The 18,266-nt window shown below is 24.5% G+C and overlaps 1 protein-coding gene across 2 annotated transcripts in view; it reads right to left on the bottom strand.

The window, feature by feature from the left end:
* Positions 1 to 17,789, bottom strand: part of LOC134835865 (protein toll) — an 85,495-nt gene extending 67,706 nt beyond the window's left edge. For both annotated transcript variants that reach the window (XR_010162232.1, XM_063850854.1), the window contains exons 1-2: positions 17,649 to 17,789; positions 15,172 to 15,509 (exon numbers count right to left, since the gene is read on the bottom strand). The gene's annotated coding sequence lies outside the window, so the exon portion shown is untranslated. The remainder of the gene's footprint in view (positions 1 to 15,171; positions 15,510 to 17,648) is intronic.
* Between the last annotated feature and the right edge of the window lie 477 nt (positions 17,790 to 18,266).

Genomic DNA, 18,266 nt, shown 5'->3' with positions numbered 1-18,266 from the left:
TTTATCCGCAATTCTTTTTCCATCTCTCTCTCCATCAACGACGGAACATTTTAACGAAAATACAATACGAATGATTTGACATGAAAGATTGCACTAAATTGGCTATAAATTCCATTCTATCGTCCATTTTTGTTTGTCTCATGCCATTGTATTGACACAAAATTGGCGGCAAAGCCCCTTAAGGGCACGTTGCTCATTCCAATACTCTCTCGATCAGTTCTGCTCCATTTCATATTATTAAAATGTCAAAATACTCTCGGTTCTTGTTTTGACATCCATTTGGCACAGACACACTTTGCCTCGTATGGCGAGAGGATAAGGTTCAATTTATTTGGAGAATTTGTACGAAAAATTCTTGATGATGAAGTCCGTGATTTACATACCTGCGAAAGATACAAAAATAAAGAAAACGATTAGATTAAAATTGATTATCGTTCTGTCAAAGGCAATTGAGTCGACGACCACAAACATCATCCATCTACCCTCATCTCTCGTTCGTTATTGAGGCACGCAACTTAGCAACTCGTCACTTCACCCGAAAAAGTCACTTTTATTTAATATTGATTAATTATCTTACAAGTCACACAAAAACATGAAAGCAGATGCCATTTTTCTTAATAATATTTGTATCCGAAAATTTTCTTCCGACAGTTGTTTTAATAGGCAAATACAATTTTTGAAGCAAATTTTAATTTGAATTAGCAAAAAAGCGATTTTCAAATTTCAATTGATTTTTGCAATATTTTGAAATTAATTAATTTTTAATATTTTAAAAGACTTATTTTTTAAAAAATTAAATTTTTAAATTAATTTAAAAAAAAACAATTTAAATTAATTTAAAAAGAAATATTTTAAATAAATTAAAAAATAAATAAAACTTTAAAGTAATTTAAAAAAAATAAATTTTTTAATTAATTTTTAAATTAAATAAAATTTTAAAAATTAATAATTTTATTTTTTTAAAATAATAAAAAAAATTTATTAATTAATTTTTAAAAAATTAAAAAAATAATAATTTTAAAATTTAAAAAAAAAAAATTTTAATTTTTCAAATTTTTTTTTGCATAATTTTAATTAAAAAAATAATAATTTCAATTAATTTTAAAAAAAAATTTATTTTTTTTGTAATTATTTATAATTATTTTCTTAATTTAACAAAAAAAAAATAATAAAAAATTTTAAAAATAAGAAAAATTGAAATTCGCTTTTTCTCTAATTTAAAACTTTTAAATTTTTAGAATTTTTATTTCAAATCAAATAAAAACTTTAAGAAAATTTAATTTTTTTATATTTTAAAAATATTTTGTTGAATTTTCTTAGGTATAAATTTTTTCATTAAAACTCATAAAAATTAATTTCGATAAATTACAATATGAAACATTTTCCATAATTGCAACAACCTAATTTATGTTACAATCGATTTTTGTTACATACTTTCAGAATCATAGTTAATAGACATGACACACAACTCGTAAGCATAGTAAGCGATTATGTTATTATTGTAGGAAATTATCGTGAAGCAACGCAAAAAAAAACGAAGAGAGGATCATGACATAATCACTACTAATGATGTGATTGTGGATAAGTAAGCATCTTTTTTTCGCATCAAACCTTTCCTTTTTTTCTTTCTAATAATAAAATAATACGTTTCTCTATTCCAGAAGACTTTTCCGCCGTCTTCGTTCTTTATCGTGAGATTATACCGTTGTCCATCGCAAAAAAAAATGTCAAAAGCAGGAAAAACGACATTTAACGGGGTTCATATAGACAAATTATCTCTTTAACAGTTTTTTTTCTTCTTTCGCTTTCGTGTGTTTGTCTTGTCTCAGGATGTTGCTTGATATAGGACGAAAGTTTTTGACAACTGATCGTTATCGTGACGTAAGCTTCAGTCAACATTAAATCAAATTTTCATCATCAACGCGCGCCAGTTTTCTTATCTTTTTTGAAGTCTCTTTAAACGTTCCCCTTGTCATAATTTTCTTCAGCCATATTTTCATCTAAGCGGTTAGGGAAGATTTTCTTCAACTCATATATAATAATATTTAAGAACACCGTAGAATGGTTTATGATTATTCCAACGATTACTGAGTTTTTTTTTCTCGCAGCTTTCTTGTGAATGTACCCTATGGGCGAAAAACGGGTTAGATTGATACATTAAGGGATCAGGTTGACCCCTCAGATGTCAAATTGATTCCTTTAAGAGAATTCTTTGATTTCTTAAGGGATCAATTCGTTCCATTAAGGGGTCAATGTGATCCCCTTTCGAGTTGCTAATCCGCAGACCCAAAAAAAATTGAATCTTTCTTGAAATTGACCTTTTGAAGATATCAAATTGATCTCTTGAAGAGTTCTGGGGTCTGCGAATCTGCGGGTCTGCGGAGAGGATCAATTTGACTCCTGAGGGTTTCAATTTGACTCCTGAGGGGTCAACTTGATCCCTTAAGGTATCAATCTGACCCGTTTTTCGCCCATAGGGTATCACGAAAGACATAAAACCGCTCGTTCGCCTCATTTTGTCTTCGCTTATTTCAGTACGTTTTCTATTTATTTTGAAAAGCTCTTTCATTTCGGTGTGAAATAAAAAAAAAATACACATTGCTATGCATATTTTATTATTTAAGAGTTTTCTTCGTCTCTCGGAGACGACGAAGAGAAAATTGTATGCAAATACTTGTCGCTTGCTACTTTTTTGCTTGCCTTTTCTTCGTTGTTGTGTTTAGTTTTGTAGTTAAAGGAAAATCGTAGCAAACAAAGTTAAGTTCGGAGCCAACATACATCACTGATGGCACGTTCTTCGTCGCGCCGCTTTTCGTAGAAGAACAATGAATTTGCACTTTAGAGAATTGGTGTAGAAACAATAAATTCTGCCTTTTTGTGTATTCATAAGCAAAAAGAAGGAAAAACATGAAAAAACAAAAGGGAAAATCGCCTCACAAAAAAGACGATGGTTGCTCTATCCAGCTACGAAGCTATTATGTAATACTATTTGCAGCCTTTTTGCTTGAATGTAATGCAAAACAAAGCAAAGGGTGAAGGAGTGCATGATTTGGCTGTTTTTCTTTCGAGTTTCGGAGTTACTTGATATTTAAAACAACTTTTTTCTTCAAAACTTGAAAAAAAAGTAAAAAAAAATGTTTACGTGATAAGTTTTAATTAAAATAATGTAAATTGACGGATTAAGTTTTTCCTTTTAAGACTTTTTTTTCTTTCTGCTGCTGAGGCAAAGAATAACTTGAAAATTGAATAAAATAATAACTAAAAGGTTTTAATGGGAAAATTATGTTATCGACCACTTAACTTTTTCTTTTTCCATTATTGCGATATAAATGTCGCTATGAGGTAAGGAGAAAAGGTCATAGACGATTATAAGCACTTTTTCCATTAATTTTCAATTTCTTGCAGATTACGGATTAAATTAAGGTCAGCAGTCATTCATAAACTTGTCACATGCAAGAATTACGAATTTTTTATTGTTCGATATTATTCGAGTTATTTTCCATTTCAGCATTCTAAATGCTTTTAAACGACAAATTGTTAAAATTAAACGTCTCGCAGTGTATTTAAAATATTGTCAAAATTGTGTTAAATTCTTATACAAATTATTGGATCAAAAATCTCATTGATGTTCAAAAATGTTCCTGAAAAAAAGGTAATTTTTTATTTTTTTTTAAAATAAAAAATTTAAAAAAAAATAATAAAATATTAAAAATTAATTTTATTTTATTAAAATTAAAAAAATTATTTTTTTTTTAATTTTTCAAATTAATACCTATTATTTTTTTTTAATTAATTTTTTTTTTATTTTTCAAAATTATTATTTTTTTTTTCTTTTTAAAAATATTTTATTTAATTATATTTTTTTTAATTAATTAAATTTTTAAAAAATTTAATTTTTTTTTAAATTTTTTTTAAATTTTAAATTTAATTTTTTTTTTTAATTAGGTAAATTTTTTAAATTAATTTAATTATTTAATTTTTTTTTTAATTAATTAATTTAAATTTTTTCAAAAATTATTTTTTTTTATTATTTTAAATTTTTTTTAAAACATTTAAATTTTATTTTTTTTAATTTTTTTTTAAAAATTGTTTTTTTTAAAATTAATAATTTTTTTTTTAAATTTTTTTTAATTTTTTAATAATTTCAAAAATTTAAAAAAAAAATTTTTAAATAATTTTTTAATTTTTTGAATAATAATTTTTTAATTAATTTAAATTTTTACAAAAATTATTATTTTTTTAAAATTATTTTTAAAACTTTTAAATTTTATTTTTAAAATGCGAAACATAAAAATTTACCATTGCAGAAAAGTAGCACAAGCAAAAAAAAAACAAATTATATCCAACAGGTCAAATGTTATGTGTGCTTCATCGCATGCTTCCTTGCCTCATGATGATCGTAATAATAACAAGATTCTCTCTCTTACTCTTGGCTTGCTTGATATAACGATATCACAAAATAGAGTAGTCAATAAATTCAATCTTGAATCTCGTTTCGGCGACTGTGTATGCCAGAATGTATAATATTATTATTGCAGAAAATGTTTCCTCCTCATTTTGTTCTTTTTTTTTCTTCTTCTTATCGCATAGCCATCTCACATTTGCCGCATTGGGCATTAAAGCTCCTTCTTCGAGCAAGACAAGGAAAAGAAAGGAAAGGAAAAAAAGCTGCCGAAACAAATGTTATGATAATCTCATAAATTCACATAATTTATATCCAATAAAACACAGAAGTAGCAGAGGCTGTTCAACTTTCTTTTTAAACGGTAAGTGAGTTGAATGGCAAAATATTAATAAAATAACACATAGAGAGATGGATGGAAATTCAGAAGCAAGAAAACATATTAAATGCTAATGATGTGCGTTCATTGTTTGCCGAGAGAGAATTGAATTATTTTGCCACACAAGCGAGCGAAAGATGATTTAATTTCCTTCACGCCGATATTTTGTGAATTAACTATCGTGTGAACGAAAAAAAAAATGCTATGTCGGGTAAATGGATAACATAACAACTGAAACATGGAAAAAAATTGCATAAAAATGAGTGAATGTGTGCGAGAGAAAAAGCAAATTAAACAAATGGATCCAATATGTTATTTCACTTGAATCAAATCGAATTTTATCTATGAAATTGTGCAAAGCGAGGAACGCAGGGATTTCCAACTCGAGGTAAATTAAATAAAATATTTAATTTATTTTTAAAAATTAAATTTTTTAATTATTTTTTAATAATTTTAAAAAATTAATATTTTTTTTATTTTTTTTTAATATTAATTTTTTTATTTTTTTTTCCTAATTTTACAAAAAAAAAAATTTACAGGCGAAAATTTGAAATTCGCCTTTTCTCTAATTCAAAACTTTTACATTTTTAGAATTTTTGTTTCCAACAATATAAAATCTTTGAAAAATTTTATTTTTTTTATACTTTCAAAAAATATTTTTTTAAATTTTAAGCTTAAATGAAAATAAATCGAATTTTATCTATGAAATTGTGCAAAGCGAAGAACGCAGGGATATCCAACTCGAGGTAAGTTTTATATTTTTTTATCTGTTGTTTTGTTATTTAATTCAGAATTCAGAAAGATATTATAAATTAATCCAAACCAAGCAAAAATATAAAAATTAAAATGAAATAAGTTTTCCAAACCAAGCATATTAAAAAATATCGAAAACGACGAGCCCTTCAATTGTTGCATAATCGATTGCAAGCGAAACGAACGAAATGATAAAACAATTATTCAACTCTTGAATAGAAACTCCATGACGACACAGACACACAAAAAAACGATCGATGAGGCAAACGCATTTCAAGGTGTGGCATGAAAATCAATCACAGCACTTGTCCAGATACATGCGTTAACCTTTAAGCCTTGAACCTCGTCGTCGTCGATGTGAAATTGTAACAATTCTACATACAATGGAAATTACTCGATTGGGAGTGTCTACTGCACTGTCTGTGCATTTCAAACTTTTGTTTGTCTAATTCGACAGAATCCCACAGAACACGAAACGAGAAGGAAAGAATGTTCCTCGTCATGGTATCATGACCCATATGGGAGCAGTTACATAAATATTTTTTGATGAGGTTGTTCTTTTTTTTACGACTTTTGTCAGAACACGAACAAATTTAGCTGGTTGTTAGTTCAAGGGCCGTCGTCGTCATAGTCAAAGGTTGATCGTGCATGAGAACAAAACGCTGCAAAAAAACGTGAGTTGTGGCATTATTATGGATTGCTTAATGATAATTGAATAAGAAATGAATCAGCGAATTTCGGAAAAAAAATGTAGAAAGAAGAAAAGCACAATCGCCTCTATTCATCGGGCATACAAAAAACGAAAAATACGAAACTGTGCAAAGTAAATCACGTTCACAACCTTTTTTGTGTGTGTGCAGTAATTTACTTGAATGTTGTCCATTGTGCTGCGTTTCGCTCCTCTCTGCCATTTTAACCGAAAATGTTGCGCAAAATACTTCTTATTGTTTATTCATTGCTGAGCGTTTACTTTACAGCAGCGATGAACATTTGGAAGGAACAGAATAAATTTTAATTTAATTCTGACATGCTGTGCTTGGCTTTCCGTTGATGAAAGTTAATGTGTCTGTGCGCCATATGTGCGAAAAAAAAGGAAATTTGCATCCAAGACAAAAGCCAACAAAGAAATTTTTCTTTTGTTATCCCACAAAGGACACTTCCCCATTAAATTCTTGCAGCAAATTGCACGCCCAAAGCATGAAAATTGTCTTTCGAAGCAATTCTTGCTCAATTCCGGGCAAAATTCCCCTTGTAGCATCTAAGATGCTGAGATACAGTGGTTACAAAGTAATTTAACTAAACAAGTTGCAACATGTGTTACAAACTTTTCTCGTTGTTGCATTTTCAAGCCACAAAATAGACAAGAAAACTGTCGTTAAAATAAAACTGCAAGCAAACAACAGAAAAACCCGAAGAAGAAGACGTATCAAATTTAATTAAGTCTTATGGCTTAATACAGGCGACACATCAGTTACATTGGTTTTTTTTTTGTTTGCTATTGGAATTCAATGCTTTTACTTTTGACGTCAAGCAGAGAAAGAGTTACAAGTATTTGATACGAGTAATTGAACTTTTCTTGTCTCATAAGCAAGTTTTGATCAGATTTTTTTTATTTTGTGATGAAAAGTTTTATTTTGATTTGAAACTTGATGAAAAGTTGTCAGAAAAGTTTAATTTGTGGTATAAAAAAAATTTAAAAAAATATATTATAAAAAATTTATATTAAATTAAACTTTCAATAGTTTTTGATTTAAAAAAAAATTAATAATTAAATAATAAAAAAATTAAATTAAATAAAATTTTTAATTAAAATATTAAATTAATTAAAAATTAATTTAAATTATTTAATTAATTAATTAATTAATTTAATTTTTTAAAAATTATTTTTTTCAATTTTTTTTAATAAATTTAAATTTATATAAATAAAAATTTATAATTAAATTTTTTTAATGAAAAAATTAAAATTTAAATTTAAAAAAAATTAAAAAAAATTAAAAATTTATAATTAAAAAAATTAATTATTATAATTTTTTAAAAATTAAATAATTAAATTTTTTTTTTAATAAAAAATTAAATTAAAAAATTTTTAATTTTCTTTTAAATTTAAATTAATTTTTTTTCCTTTTAATTTTTTTTTAATTTAAAAAATGCTTTTTATAATTAAATATTTTTTTTTCAATATTTAATTTTTTTCTAAATTAAATTTTTTTTATTTTTTAAATTTTTATAAATTAAAAAATTTTTCAAAATTTGAATGAATTTTTTTTAATAAAAAATTAAATTTTTTTTTAATAAAAAATTTAAACATAATTTTTTTTTATTTTTAAAATTTTTTAATTTAATAAAATTTTTTTTTTTAATTTTTTCTTTTAATTTATATTTTTTTAAAATTATTTAATTATTTTTTTACAATAATTTATTTTTTTATGAAAATATTTTAATAAAAAAAATTAATTTTTATTTAACTTTTTTCATTTCAGATCAAAAAAAAATTTTCGTTCAATTATTGCACTCACTGAACATGACATCAAGTCTCACAATTACATTGCCAACTCCTCAAATATTAAATTCAATGCATGTATTTATGTCATTTGCAAAAACACAACAGCACAGCAGCGCAATTGACAGGCCGTAATATTATTTAACAGAATCTGTCTAACGCAGAGCGAAACACAAAAAACATGTTGGAATCATGACAAAAACAAGTTCATCGTTCCATCTCCAAAATCCTCCATCTCTCTCCATCTGTCTTCTGTATTGAAACGCCATCCAGCACAAAAAGTTTCGAAATTGATGAATATAGAGTGCAAGTGTAAATGACATCCATTTAAATGCATCCCACGTGCACATCGTCAAGCAAGAAGAGAAAAGTCGAGGAGTAAAAGTTAATCTAATAGTCATTGACTCAAAATCGATTTTTATTTGATATGTCACGACGACGAACCGACGACTTTGTTGCAGCAATAATTAGAAATATAAACAACGAACAGCAGACAGTGATTAAAAGTTTCAAAAGTTAATTTCAATCCAATTTGGATTACATTCCGTGACAAGGATAAATTTCTTCAAACAAGGCTTTTGAAAAATTTAAAAGCTTCTATTTCAATTAATCCAAACCAAGCAAAAACTCTTATTTTCGAAAAAGGACCCAAAAAAAATGTTAATCCTATTTCGAAAAGTTTTGACACGCGAAAATTCAGTAACAAGGCGTTTCCATCGCAGTAACTTTCTTTCGTAATGATTTAGGATGTAAAAAAGGGACCCTCGTCATTTAACGACCACTTTATTACTTTTACGCGAATTTTTATAGGTGTGTTAACAAAGGAACGCACGAAGCAAACGGGAGAACGGAATTCTTTATTTAATTTCTTCTTAATTTCTTTTAATGAATTGTTTTATTGGTAATTACGTAGATTTACAAGGGACTGTTCTTTTGCACTCATTTTATTGAATTTACGACGCGAATTGCTTGTATCAAGTGGCTTTTATTGCAAACATTCTTCAAATGGTAATTAAAAGTGTTTTGGGCGTTTATGACGTCAAGAAGTGAGGAGAAGTTTTATGGAAATGTTGAGAAAAAAATTATGTTAAATTTTTCTTATTTTTTTAACAAAATTATGTTAAATTTTTCTTATTTTTTTTTTTTTTAATAAAAAGTGACAAATTTTATAATTTAAAAAAAATAATTAAAAATTATGAAATATTTTATTTAATTTTTTAGCTAATTTTTTAGATTAACTATTTTAAAAAATTATAAAAAAAAATAATTTTTTAAGTTTCACAAATTTTTCATATTTTTTTTTTCTTTCGACATTTTTAATTTTTTATTAATTATTATAATTTTTTTATGAAAATGATTTTTTTAGTTTCTAAAGAGATTTCATATTTTTGAATATTTAATAATTATTTTTATTCATTTTTATTCATTATTATAAAGGAAACAAAATTTTCATTATTTTTTTTTTTTTTTTTCAAAAATCATATAAAAATTTTTTTTTTAAATTCTCAAAAATAATTTTCATTTTCAAATTTCACAATTTTGAACAAATAATGTAAAATTTTTGAAATATTTTTTTTTAATTTTAACATTTTAAGCTAATTTTTTAAATTTTATAAAATTACAAAAAAAAAATTTATTCGAGGTTTTACAAATTTTTTTTAAATTTTAAAAAAAAATTATTTCATTTTAAAATTTTTTAAATTTTTTTTAAATTATTAATTAATTAATTAAAATTTTTTTTTTCGAAAAATTATTTATTTTTTTTATTGTTAAAAAAAAATTTTAATTTTTTTGAATTTTTAAAAATTTTATAATTTTGAACAAATTATGTTAAAATTTTTCAATTTTTTGAATTTTTTAAAAAAATTAATTTTTATTTTTTTTTTAATTTTAGTTTTTAACTTTCAAGTTGTTCGTCAACAGAAAAAAATAATTTTACGATAAATTTCCTCCTCAAACACTTAAAGCTAAAAAAATAATTTTTTATTGCCTCTCTACAATAAAACACAATAAAATGTGAAGTGCGAACCATCACAGTTCTCTCTCTTTCTACCAAAATAGCAGTTCTTGTCGCGACATTCATTCATTTTATTATTTAGCAAAATCCTGTGTAAAATTAAATAAAATCTGACAGTCATCCTGTTTCGAAAAAAGGTATGAGCGTCGCGCCGTCATGTTTATTGCTCGTCATCATGTCGCACTTTTCTCTCTTTTTTCACTCAAAAAAAGCCAACTTATGGGCGAATTGAAAAATAAAGTTTAAAAAGTTGTTATTTTTATCGACGTCATTATCAAAGGCGAACGTTCTTCTTCTTCACACACAGCGGTTACCGCACATTTAATTCGCGACGAGGAATAATTGCAGTGATTTTCATTTCACTGTCGAGCAACGAGAGACGGGGGGCGTAATAATATAAAATAAATGACTGACGATAATCATCAACATCATCATAGAAGTTTTGAAATATTCCGGATTATTTGCACGAAATGTGTGATTAAATAAAATGTTAATGTTGTCTTTATTTTAATTTCCTTGCAGGAATCTGTCGGCAAGGCGAAATTGGGACAAGAAAATCGATAAAGTTCAGTAATTCCGTAATTGAGGAGCAAAATATCCCGAAGAAATGTTTTCAATTATGGCAAAATTCAAACGAAAACGAGTTCAAAACAACTTTTTGCCTGGCTCAAAGCGAGAAATTCGAGAAAATACGACAACAACAGGAATTTGTGTTTGCCTCTGCGGTGTTTCTTGATTAAATGAAGAAAAACGATGGAATTGGAAGCCATATCACCTTGTAGCATCATCACAAAAGTTGATCACGTCAGTTTATTGGTTTATTTCGTTGGTGTGGTTTTCTATTTAAATCGTTGTTTATTTATATTAAATGCATTTGCAGAGTGTTGAGTTATCTTTTATCTCGTCAGTGTGCAGCATTTTGTAAGGGAAAATGGCATGAATAGCCAATGTAAATGTAATGAATGCCCAACATTTGTGGTTATGTTGGTTGGATGTCGACTCGAGAGCACAAATAAAAGTTGTTGGAATAAATCAAAAGGAAATTGATTGGCTTGTCGTGCCTATCGGAATGCAAATGGAGTGATAAAAGGGATTTCAAGAGGATTAGAATTGAATGTCATTCATGTGAACGCGAGTTGAAATAAAAAAAAAATTTTTTAGAACGAGATTTACGATGGAAAGCAGAAAATTAATGAAAAAATTTAAAAAAATTTGATAATAAAAAAAATTTAAAAAAATTTTAAAAGTCAAAATTTTTGAAAAAAATTTAAATTTTAAAATTTTTTTTAATGAAAATTTTTTTAAAAAAAAAATTAAAAAAAATTAACTTAAAATTAGAAAAAATATTTTTTTTTAATATTTAAAATTTTTAATTAATTTTAAAAATTAAATTTTTTTTATATTTTGAAATTTTAATTGAAAATAATTTTTTTTTTTTAATAATTTAAAAAATATGCGTTCATTTTAAATCCGTTTAAAAATTTTAATTTTTTTTTAAATTTTAAAATTTTAATTAAAAAAATTAATTTTTTTTATTTTTTTATTTTCAAATAATTTTTTAAAAATTTTAATTTAAATTTTTTAAAAATTAAAAATAAAAAAAATGAATTGAAAATATTTTAAAAATTTTTAACTTTTAAAAATTTTTAATTAATTTTTTAAAAATTTAACAAATAATTTTTAAAAAAAATTTACAAAAAAATAAAATTTTTAATTAAATTTGTATCAAAAATTAAACTTTTCATTAAAGTTCCGAAATCAAAATGAACCAAAAAATAAAAATTTAATGACTCATCGCTCAAAAACTTTTTAATTTTTACACTTTTAATCCATATTCAGGTCAAATCTGATTAAAAATCACTCTTTGTGGTCATTCTCTAACATTCAAACCGTAATTTTGGTTAATTTTTTCACCGTCAAAACAAAAATTGTGCAAATCACATCGACATTTCTCGGAAAAACCCATCAAAACTGCCATTTAACTCATCGTTGTACCTCGTTAAGCTGTTTGATGCTCGCGAACTTGTCAATTATTCATTACGTCACAACTTCATTTGCTCTCACATTGATTTCTCTCGCGAGAAGCTGCATGTTAATTGCCTTGACTCGTGTGTCGTGTACCTACAAATACAACAAAATCGCGTGTATTAGTTCAAAATTATGACAAAATAGGGAAATTTTGTGGTTTAAAGTCCGATGACGGAGAAAAAAATCGAAAATTCGAATGATAATTATTTTTTCACGTGATACTTTTCCCACGAAATATTAATGAGTATCGAATTATGGATTCAATTCGACAAAAAATGATCGTGCGGAAGGGATTTCATTCGATTTTATTGAAAAAAATAATGAAAAGTTGTTTAAATGAAGAATTTTTTCATTAGAATCGCAATTGAATGACAGTAAAAAGTTGGATTCCCATAAACGTGATAGCTGCGACGCAAAATTATTCAATAAAATCTAAGAAAAGAACATTTAAAACCGGTTTCAAGAGCAAAAAACTCATGATTCTGAGTCTCCGACATTCCTTCTTGTGCGCTAATATCGGGTTTCCGTTCAGATTGGCATCGAACATTAATAAATATAATATTATTAGCAAATAATGGCAATAAATTATCATCAAATACATGAAGGAGCGTTTTTGTGCAGCGTCATGTCGAGTACATATCGAAGCCATATCCGAACATCGCTCAAGCAGCGAAGAAAAAATGTTTTTAAATGACCTTTTTGAACGGGAGGCGGGCAAAAATGATTCTTAACTCGTCAGATCCGCAAGAAATTTATCGAATCCATCAATTTTTGTGACTTGATGAAAGAAGGAAAGGTTTCCAATAACCATCAAACATCAAATTTTGCTTAGATATGCCCGGCGGGAGACATTTGAGTAGCGCCAAATTGAGAAGTAATGCAAATTCGGCACGTTCGGACATCATTGAGTAGCGTTCTTCGTTAACCAGAGTGAAACTTTTGGTTTTTTTCCTCTTCCCATGAACAACGAGAGCGCTTTTTGTTCTTCATTTCACTAAAAAAATAAAAAATTATTAAAATTCTTTGAAAAAAAATTTTTTTTTTACATAAATTTCCATTTTAGGTTTCAAAACGGATGAAATCCCATCAAAAAATTTAAGGAAATGCGCGAAAAATGATTTATGATCTCCAACAGGAACGGATGATGGATGTAAAATAAATTAAAAACATCATTTACGGTACTTATGGCATGCGGCTCGTGCATTTCGGACAATGTTCAAATGTTTAGCTAAACACGAATTTCCGCTAATTCAGCAAAAAAGAACTCATTTAATGCGTTTTTAATATCAGAAATAATAATTAACGGGACAACAGATGTTACAGATTCAACACTTTTAATATGCGCACACAAGCGATGCCCACAAAACAAACCATTATTACAGTCAACTGGATGTTACATCCTCATATAGAGGAAGGTATGTGTGTGTTAATATCGGATATTGAAATAGGAGAAGACAGATTCAGGTCTTATGAATTGTCCTGTGTCACCTGTTTTTTATAAATTTTTGTATAATAAGTTGAAATTTTTTTATTTTTAGGTTAAAATTTTGTCTGTCTTTTAAGATTTTGGTCTGAAAATTTAAAAAAAGTAACAGATTTTTAAAAATTTAACAAAAATTTTAATTTTTAACAAATTTTTATTTTAAAAAAAATAAAAATTGAAAAAAAAATTTTTTTAAATTAATTCGTATTAAAATAAAAATTGATTTTTAATTAAAAATAAATTCCAAAAAAATTTTATTAAATAAATTTTAATTTTTTTTTTTACAAAATTTCAATAAAAATTTTTAAATATGAAAAATATGAACTAAAATTAAAAAAATAAAAAAAATTAAGACATTTTATTAAAAAATTATTTTTTTACTTAAAATTTTTAAATAATTAATTAATTAAGTAATTAATAATTAAAAATAATTAATTTCATTTTTTAATTTCAAAATTTGTATTAATAAAAAAAGCTTTAAATTTAAATTTTATTCATTCTTAAATTTTTTATTTTAAATAATGATCTCAAAAATAAAAAAAAAATAATTTTATTAAAATTTAAATTAATTTATTTTTAACTAAAAATTAATGTAAAATATTTTTTTTTTGAATTAAAAATAAATTTAAAATAATTTTTTTTAATAATTAAAATTAAGTTTTAAATTAAAATTAAATTTTTTTATTTGAAATTTTTATTTGAAATTATTTTTGAACTTTATTTTTAATAAAAAAAAAACATTCAAAAATTATTTTTTTTTTAAATTAAAAAATTTTCTTTCAATTTCACGACAACTTTTTACATTTTTTGTGCCTCCTTCCAAATGCAGGAACGAAGAAAATGTCGCTCGAGTGTGATAAATTGTCGTCTTGTGTGTGCAAGGAAACGGTCAACACATCAAAATTGAAAAATTTATTGCACAGGTCATATGTTACCTGTCGTCTTTTTTCCCTTCGTAAGTACTTTTTACTTCATTATCGCCCAAAGTCGTTACCCGAAAAAAAAAAATATCGCAAACACGAGACAAGTCTATTAACTTAATGAAATACTGATGAGAATGGGTCATAAAAGTGTCTTTTGATGCCCATAGATTTATTTATTAACTCCGAATTTTACGGTTATTGCATTATGAGAACGACGAAACGAGCTTCCTGTCTTAATTTCATTCGTTTGAACTAATTTTTAAACGAAACTCAATGCAAAGTCGTAAAAAGAACCCACAAGAATCGTAAAATAAAAAAAACTAACTGTAAACTATTCTTCGTCTTCGTTTCTCGCTTAACAAAGGGCTAAGTAGATGACAAGAAGACACAACAATGGCAAAAAAATAACAATAAAATGCTCTCACACCTATTTTTCTTGTGTTTTTCTCGACATGTTTCTATTTTTTTATGATTATTATTAAGGAAAAATGTCATGAAGACATAAAATGTCTTGTACAAGCAATCAAACATAACATTTTACGGGCATCATACACAAAAAAGCTCACAAAAGGTGTTAATTGTCGCTCTTGTACCTCAGTTCAGACGACATTTTATCATGAAATCGCCATGTTTTGACTTGAAAAGTCATTAAAAGCGAAAAAATTGCAACAAAAAAGCGTCCTTACCTTATTATTATGTTGAAATTATCCGCAGTCGTGTCCCAATTGACAGACTTTGTTGATCCGCTCAATGCTAAACACTCCTCTTTGTTACTATTTTTAATTGTACATTACTTCATTAACAACATTTTTGCTATAATTTGGCATGAAATCTTAACTTTCATTTTTTTTATTATATTTTTAGTAAACACGAACTTTTTTTTTGTATTAAACGAAGAAGCTTTATTTGTTGTTGTATTTAACTTCAAAACTTTATTTTACTTTAGTTTTATGTATATTTAAAATATCAATGTGTTTGTTGCTGTTGACGTCGTCGTCTCGTTGCTTTCCGTACGTTCAGATCACTGCGAAAATAATAATAATAAAATTATTTGTACAAATATTGAATAGTATAGCTGTGTAAATATACAAGTTTAAACTATATGATGAGATGGAAATATAAACAAAACAAAGCAGTTGTGACTTGAATATTAAAACAACGTGTAAATTGTGGAATAATAATCGCGATGATTTTGAGCGTGAATATATTTTTAGAATAAAAATGGTTTATTTTTGCATTTTGTAACATATTTTTGATAAGAAATTTACAAAATTTTATATAAAATATGTATTTTTATTTATTTATAATTAATTTTTATTAAATATATTATTTTATATATGTTAATATATTTTATATTTATGTATAATATATGTTATATATAATAAATTTGTAATGAAAAAGTTGGAAAAACCCAAATTTGACAGGATTTGTAAACATTTTAAACTTTCTTGATAAGAATTTTTTTATAATTATTATTGATAACAATATAAAAATAATTTTTTTATTAATTTTATATAAAAAATATTTTAAAAAATAAGAAATTTATATTTTTAAATACTATTTTATATATCATTATATATATATTTTATTTTATTTTTCATTTATATTATTTTATTTATATAAAATATATTTATTAATAATATATATGATTTATATATCATCATTTTTCATCATATATAATAAATTTTTAATAAAAAAGTTAAAAAATTTTCAAATTTACAGAATTTGTAAAAATTTAAAAGTTCTTTGATAAGAAATTTAATTATAATTTTTATTGAAATTAATAAAAAAAAAATTTTTTTTTAAAATTTTATACAAAAAAAAATATTAATAAAAATAAAATTAATTATTAAATAAATAAAATAAATATAAATAATTAAAAAATAAATTTAAAGAAAATTATTTTTTTTATTTTATTTTTTTTAATATTTAAATATTTTAAATTTTTTTAAATATATTTTTTTAATATTTTTTTTTATATTATCTTTAATATATTTTTTTTAAATATTATTTCTGAATATTTTATCTTTGTCACAATCCTTTCAAAAGTTAATTTTTCATCAAGTTGATTAGATTATCATTGAAAATTCAACTAAATTAATCAAATTAACTTTAAACATAAAATCAATATTAGTTAAGGAAACATCCTTGTATACTATAATTATATATACATTTTGTCGTATTTATACACAAAATATACAAGAAACGACAAAATTAATCATAAAATCTCTTTTACGGCGCTTGATTCACTTGAATTGCTTCATTGAGAAAATTGTAAGAAAAAATTATATTAAAATTAATTAGAAAGCAGCATTGATTTTTTGTGCTCTGTAAATTTTTCATACTTTTTTTTAGTTTTTATTCAAATTCAAAACGAAAAATTAAACGCTTTTGAATTTACGACACTTTCGAGTAAAATTTCAAACATTTTATCAAACAATTGTTTCTCATCGTACACGCGAATAATAAAAAAAAAATATTACATAAAAAAAATGTTTTAAAAAAATTCACTTCTATAACATATATGTTTCTTTAAAAGTATGTATTAGTAACAGTTTTTGTGTATAATGAGTAAAAAATATAAAAAAAAATGAAGAAAAACCGCTAAATCATGCATAAATTAACTTTTTACGCGGCTTGTGAGGTATTATGAGGTACTATATTGCTTATGATGTATCATATATAATTATATTAAAACACACCTAAGTAACAAAAAAAAAAAAACTTTTTATCAATAAATCCCAAAAGTATCGAAAATTGTAAATGAATATCGTTCCTTTTACGTAAAAAAAATATTATTATTATGATTGTTTATTATTTCATTATTTATGAATTGTACAATTTTTGGTTCTTTTTCTCCAGAGACACTTTCTGTATGTATACTTTTATTTGTTATTTATTAAAATGAAATGGGAAAATTATCGTTGTCGAATAAAAAACTGAACTTATCTCATCAATTATTATTTTATATATATTTTTTTTATATATGTTGAAATATAATTTATGATCATTATTCATTCGAGTGAATTTTATATCGGTGCATTATGATTTCTAATTTTCTCGTCATTATCATAGTTTTTAATTATCATTCGTTTTTTTTTACCGGTGCGCGATTTTTATGAGTAGATTTAGTATAGATGAGATAACTGTGAACTTTACTAACCTTTTTTATTATTTTTTTATTCTTTTGTCTTTGAGATTCTTTTTTTTTGTTTTTTTTTTTATAACGGTACTTCCTTTATTTTTTTTTAGCACAAATTATTATAAATTTAATATTTAATTATATATTTTTCGTAAGTTTTTTACTTTATTTTTTTTTTTTTTACGAATAATGAATTATTATAATATTTTTTTTAATACACTTGAGCACGTTTCTTATAAATTATTTTCAATTGTAATATTTTTTAATAATTATTATGCACTTTTTTATTACAATTTTATAATAATTAATTTTTTTCGAGTGCTGAACGTCAAATTTCAATAATATATCCAATGGTATTATTGTTATTTATTACATAAACCTCTTTAAACTTTTTTTTTATTTCACTTAAAAATTACGCACACAGTATCCGGTAGTGCAGAAAAGACCTCGTCAAACCGACCGAAAGGTTGTTTACGAACTGAAAACAGAGATATTTGTTGATTTCGTCACTGCCTTCGTTTCCATAGACATTTGTGAGAATACGGAGAGAGAATGAGAGAACGAGAAATTCTCTCAGCACGAAAAAAACCAGATGATGACGAACACGAATGTACTGTACAAATCCGGTCTTTTTGTTGA

The sequence above is a fragment of the Culicoides brevitarsis genome, chromosome 3 (assembly GCF_036172545.1).
Source record: "Culicoides brevitarsis isolate CSIRO-B50_1 chromosome 3, AGI_CSIRO_Cbre_v1, whole genome shotgun sequence".
Lineage (NCBI taxonomy): Eukaryota > Metazoa > Arthropoda > Insecta > Diptera > Ceratopogonidae > Culicoides > Culicoides brevitarsis.
This window is presented reverse-complemented; position numbering and strand designations above follow the sequence as displayed.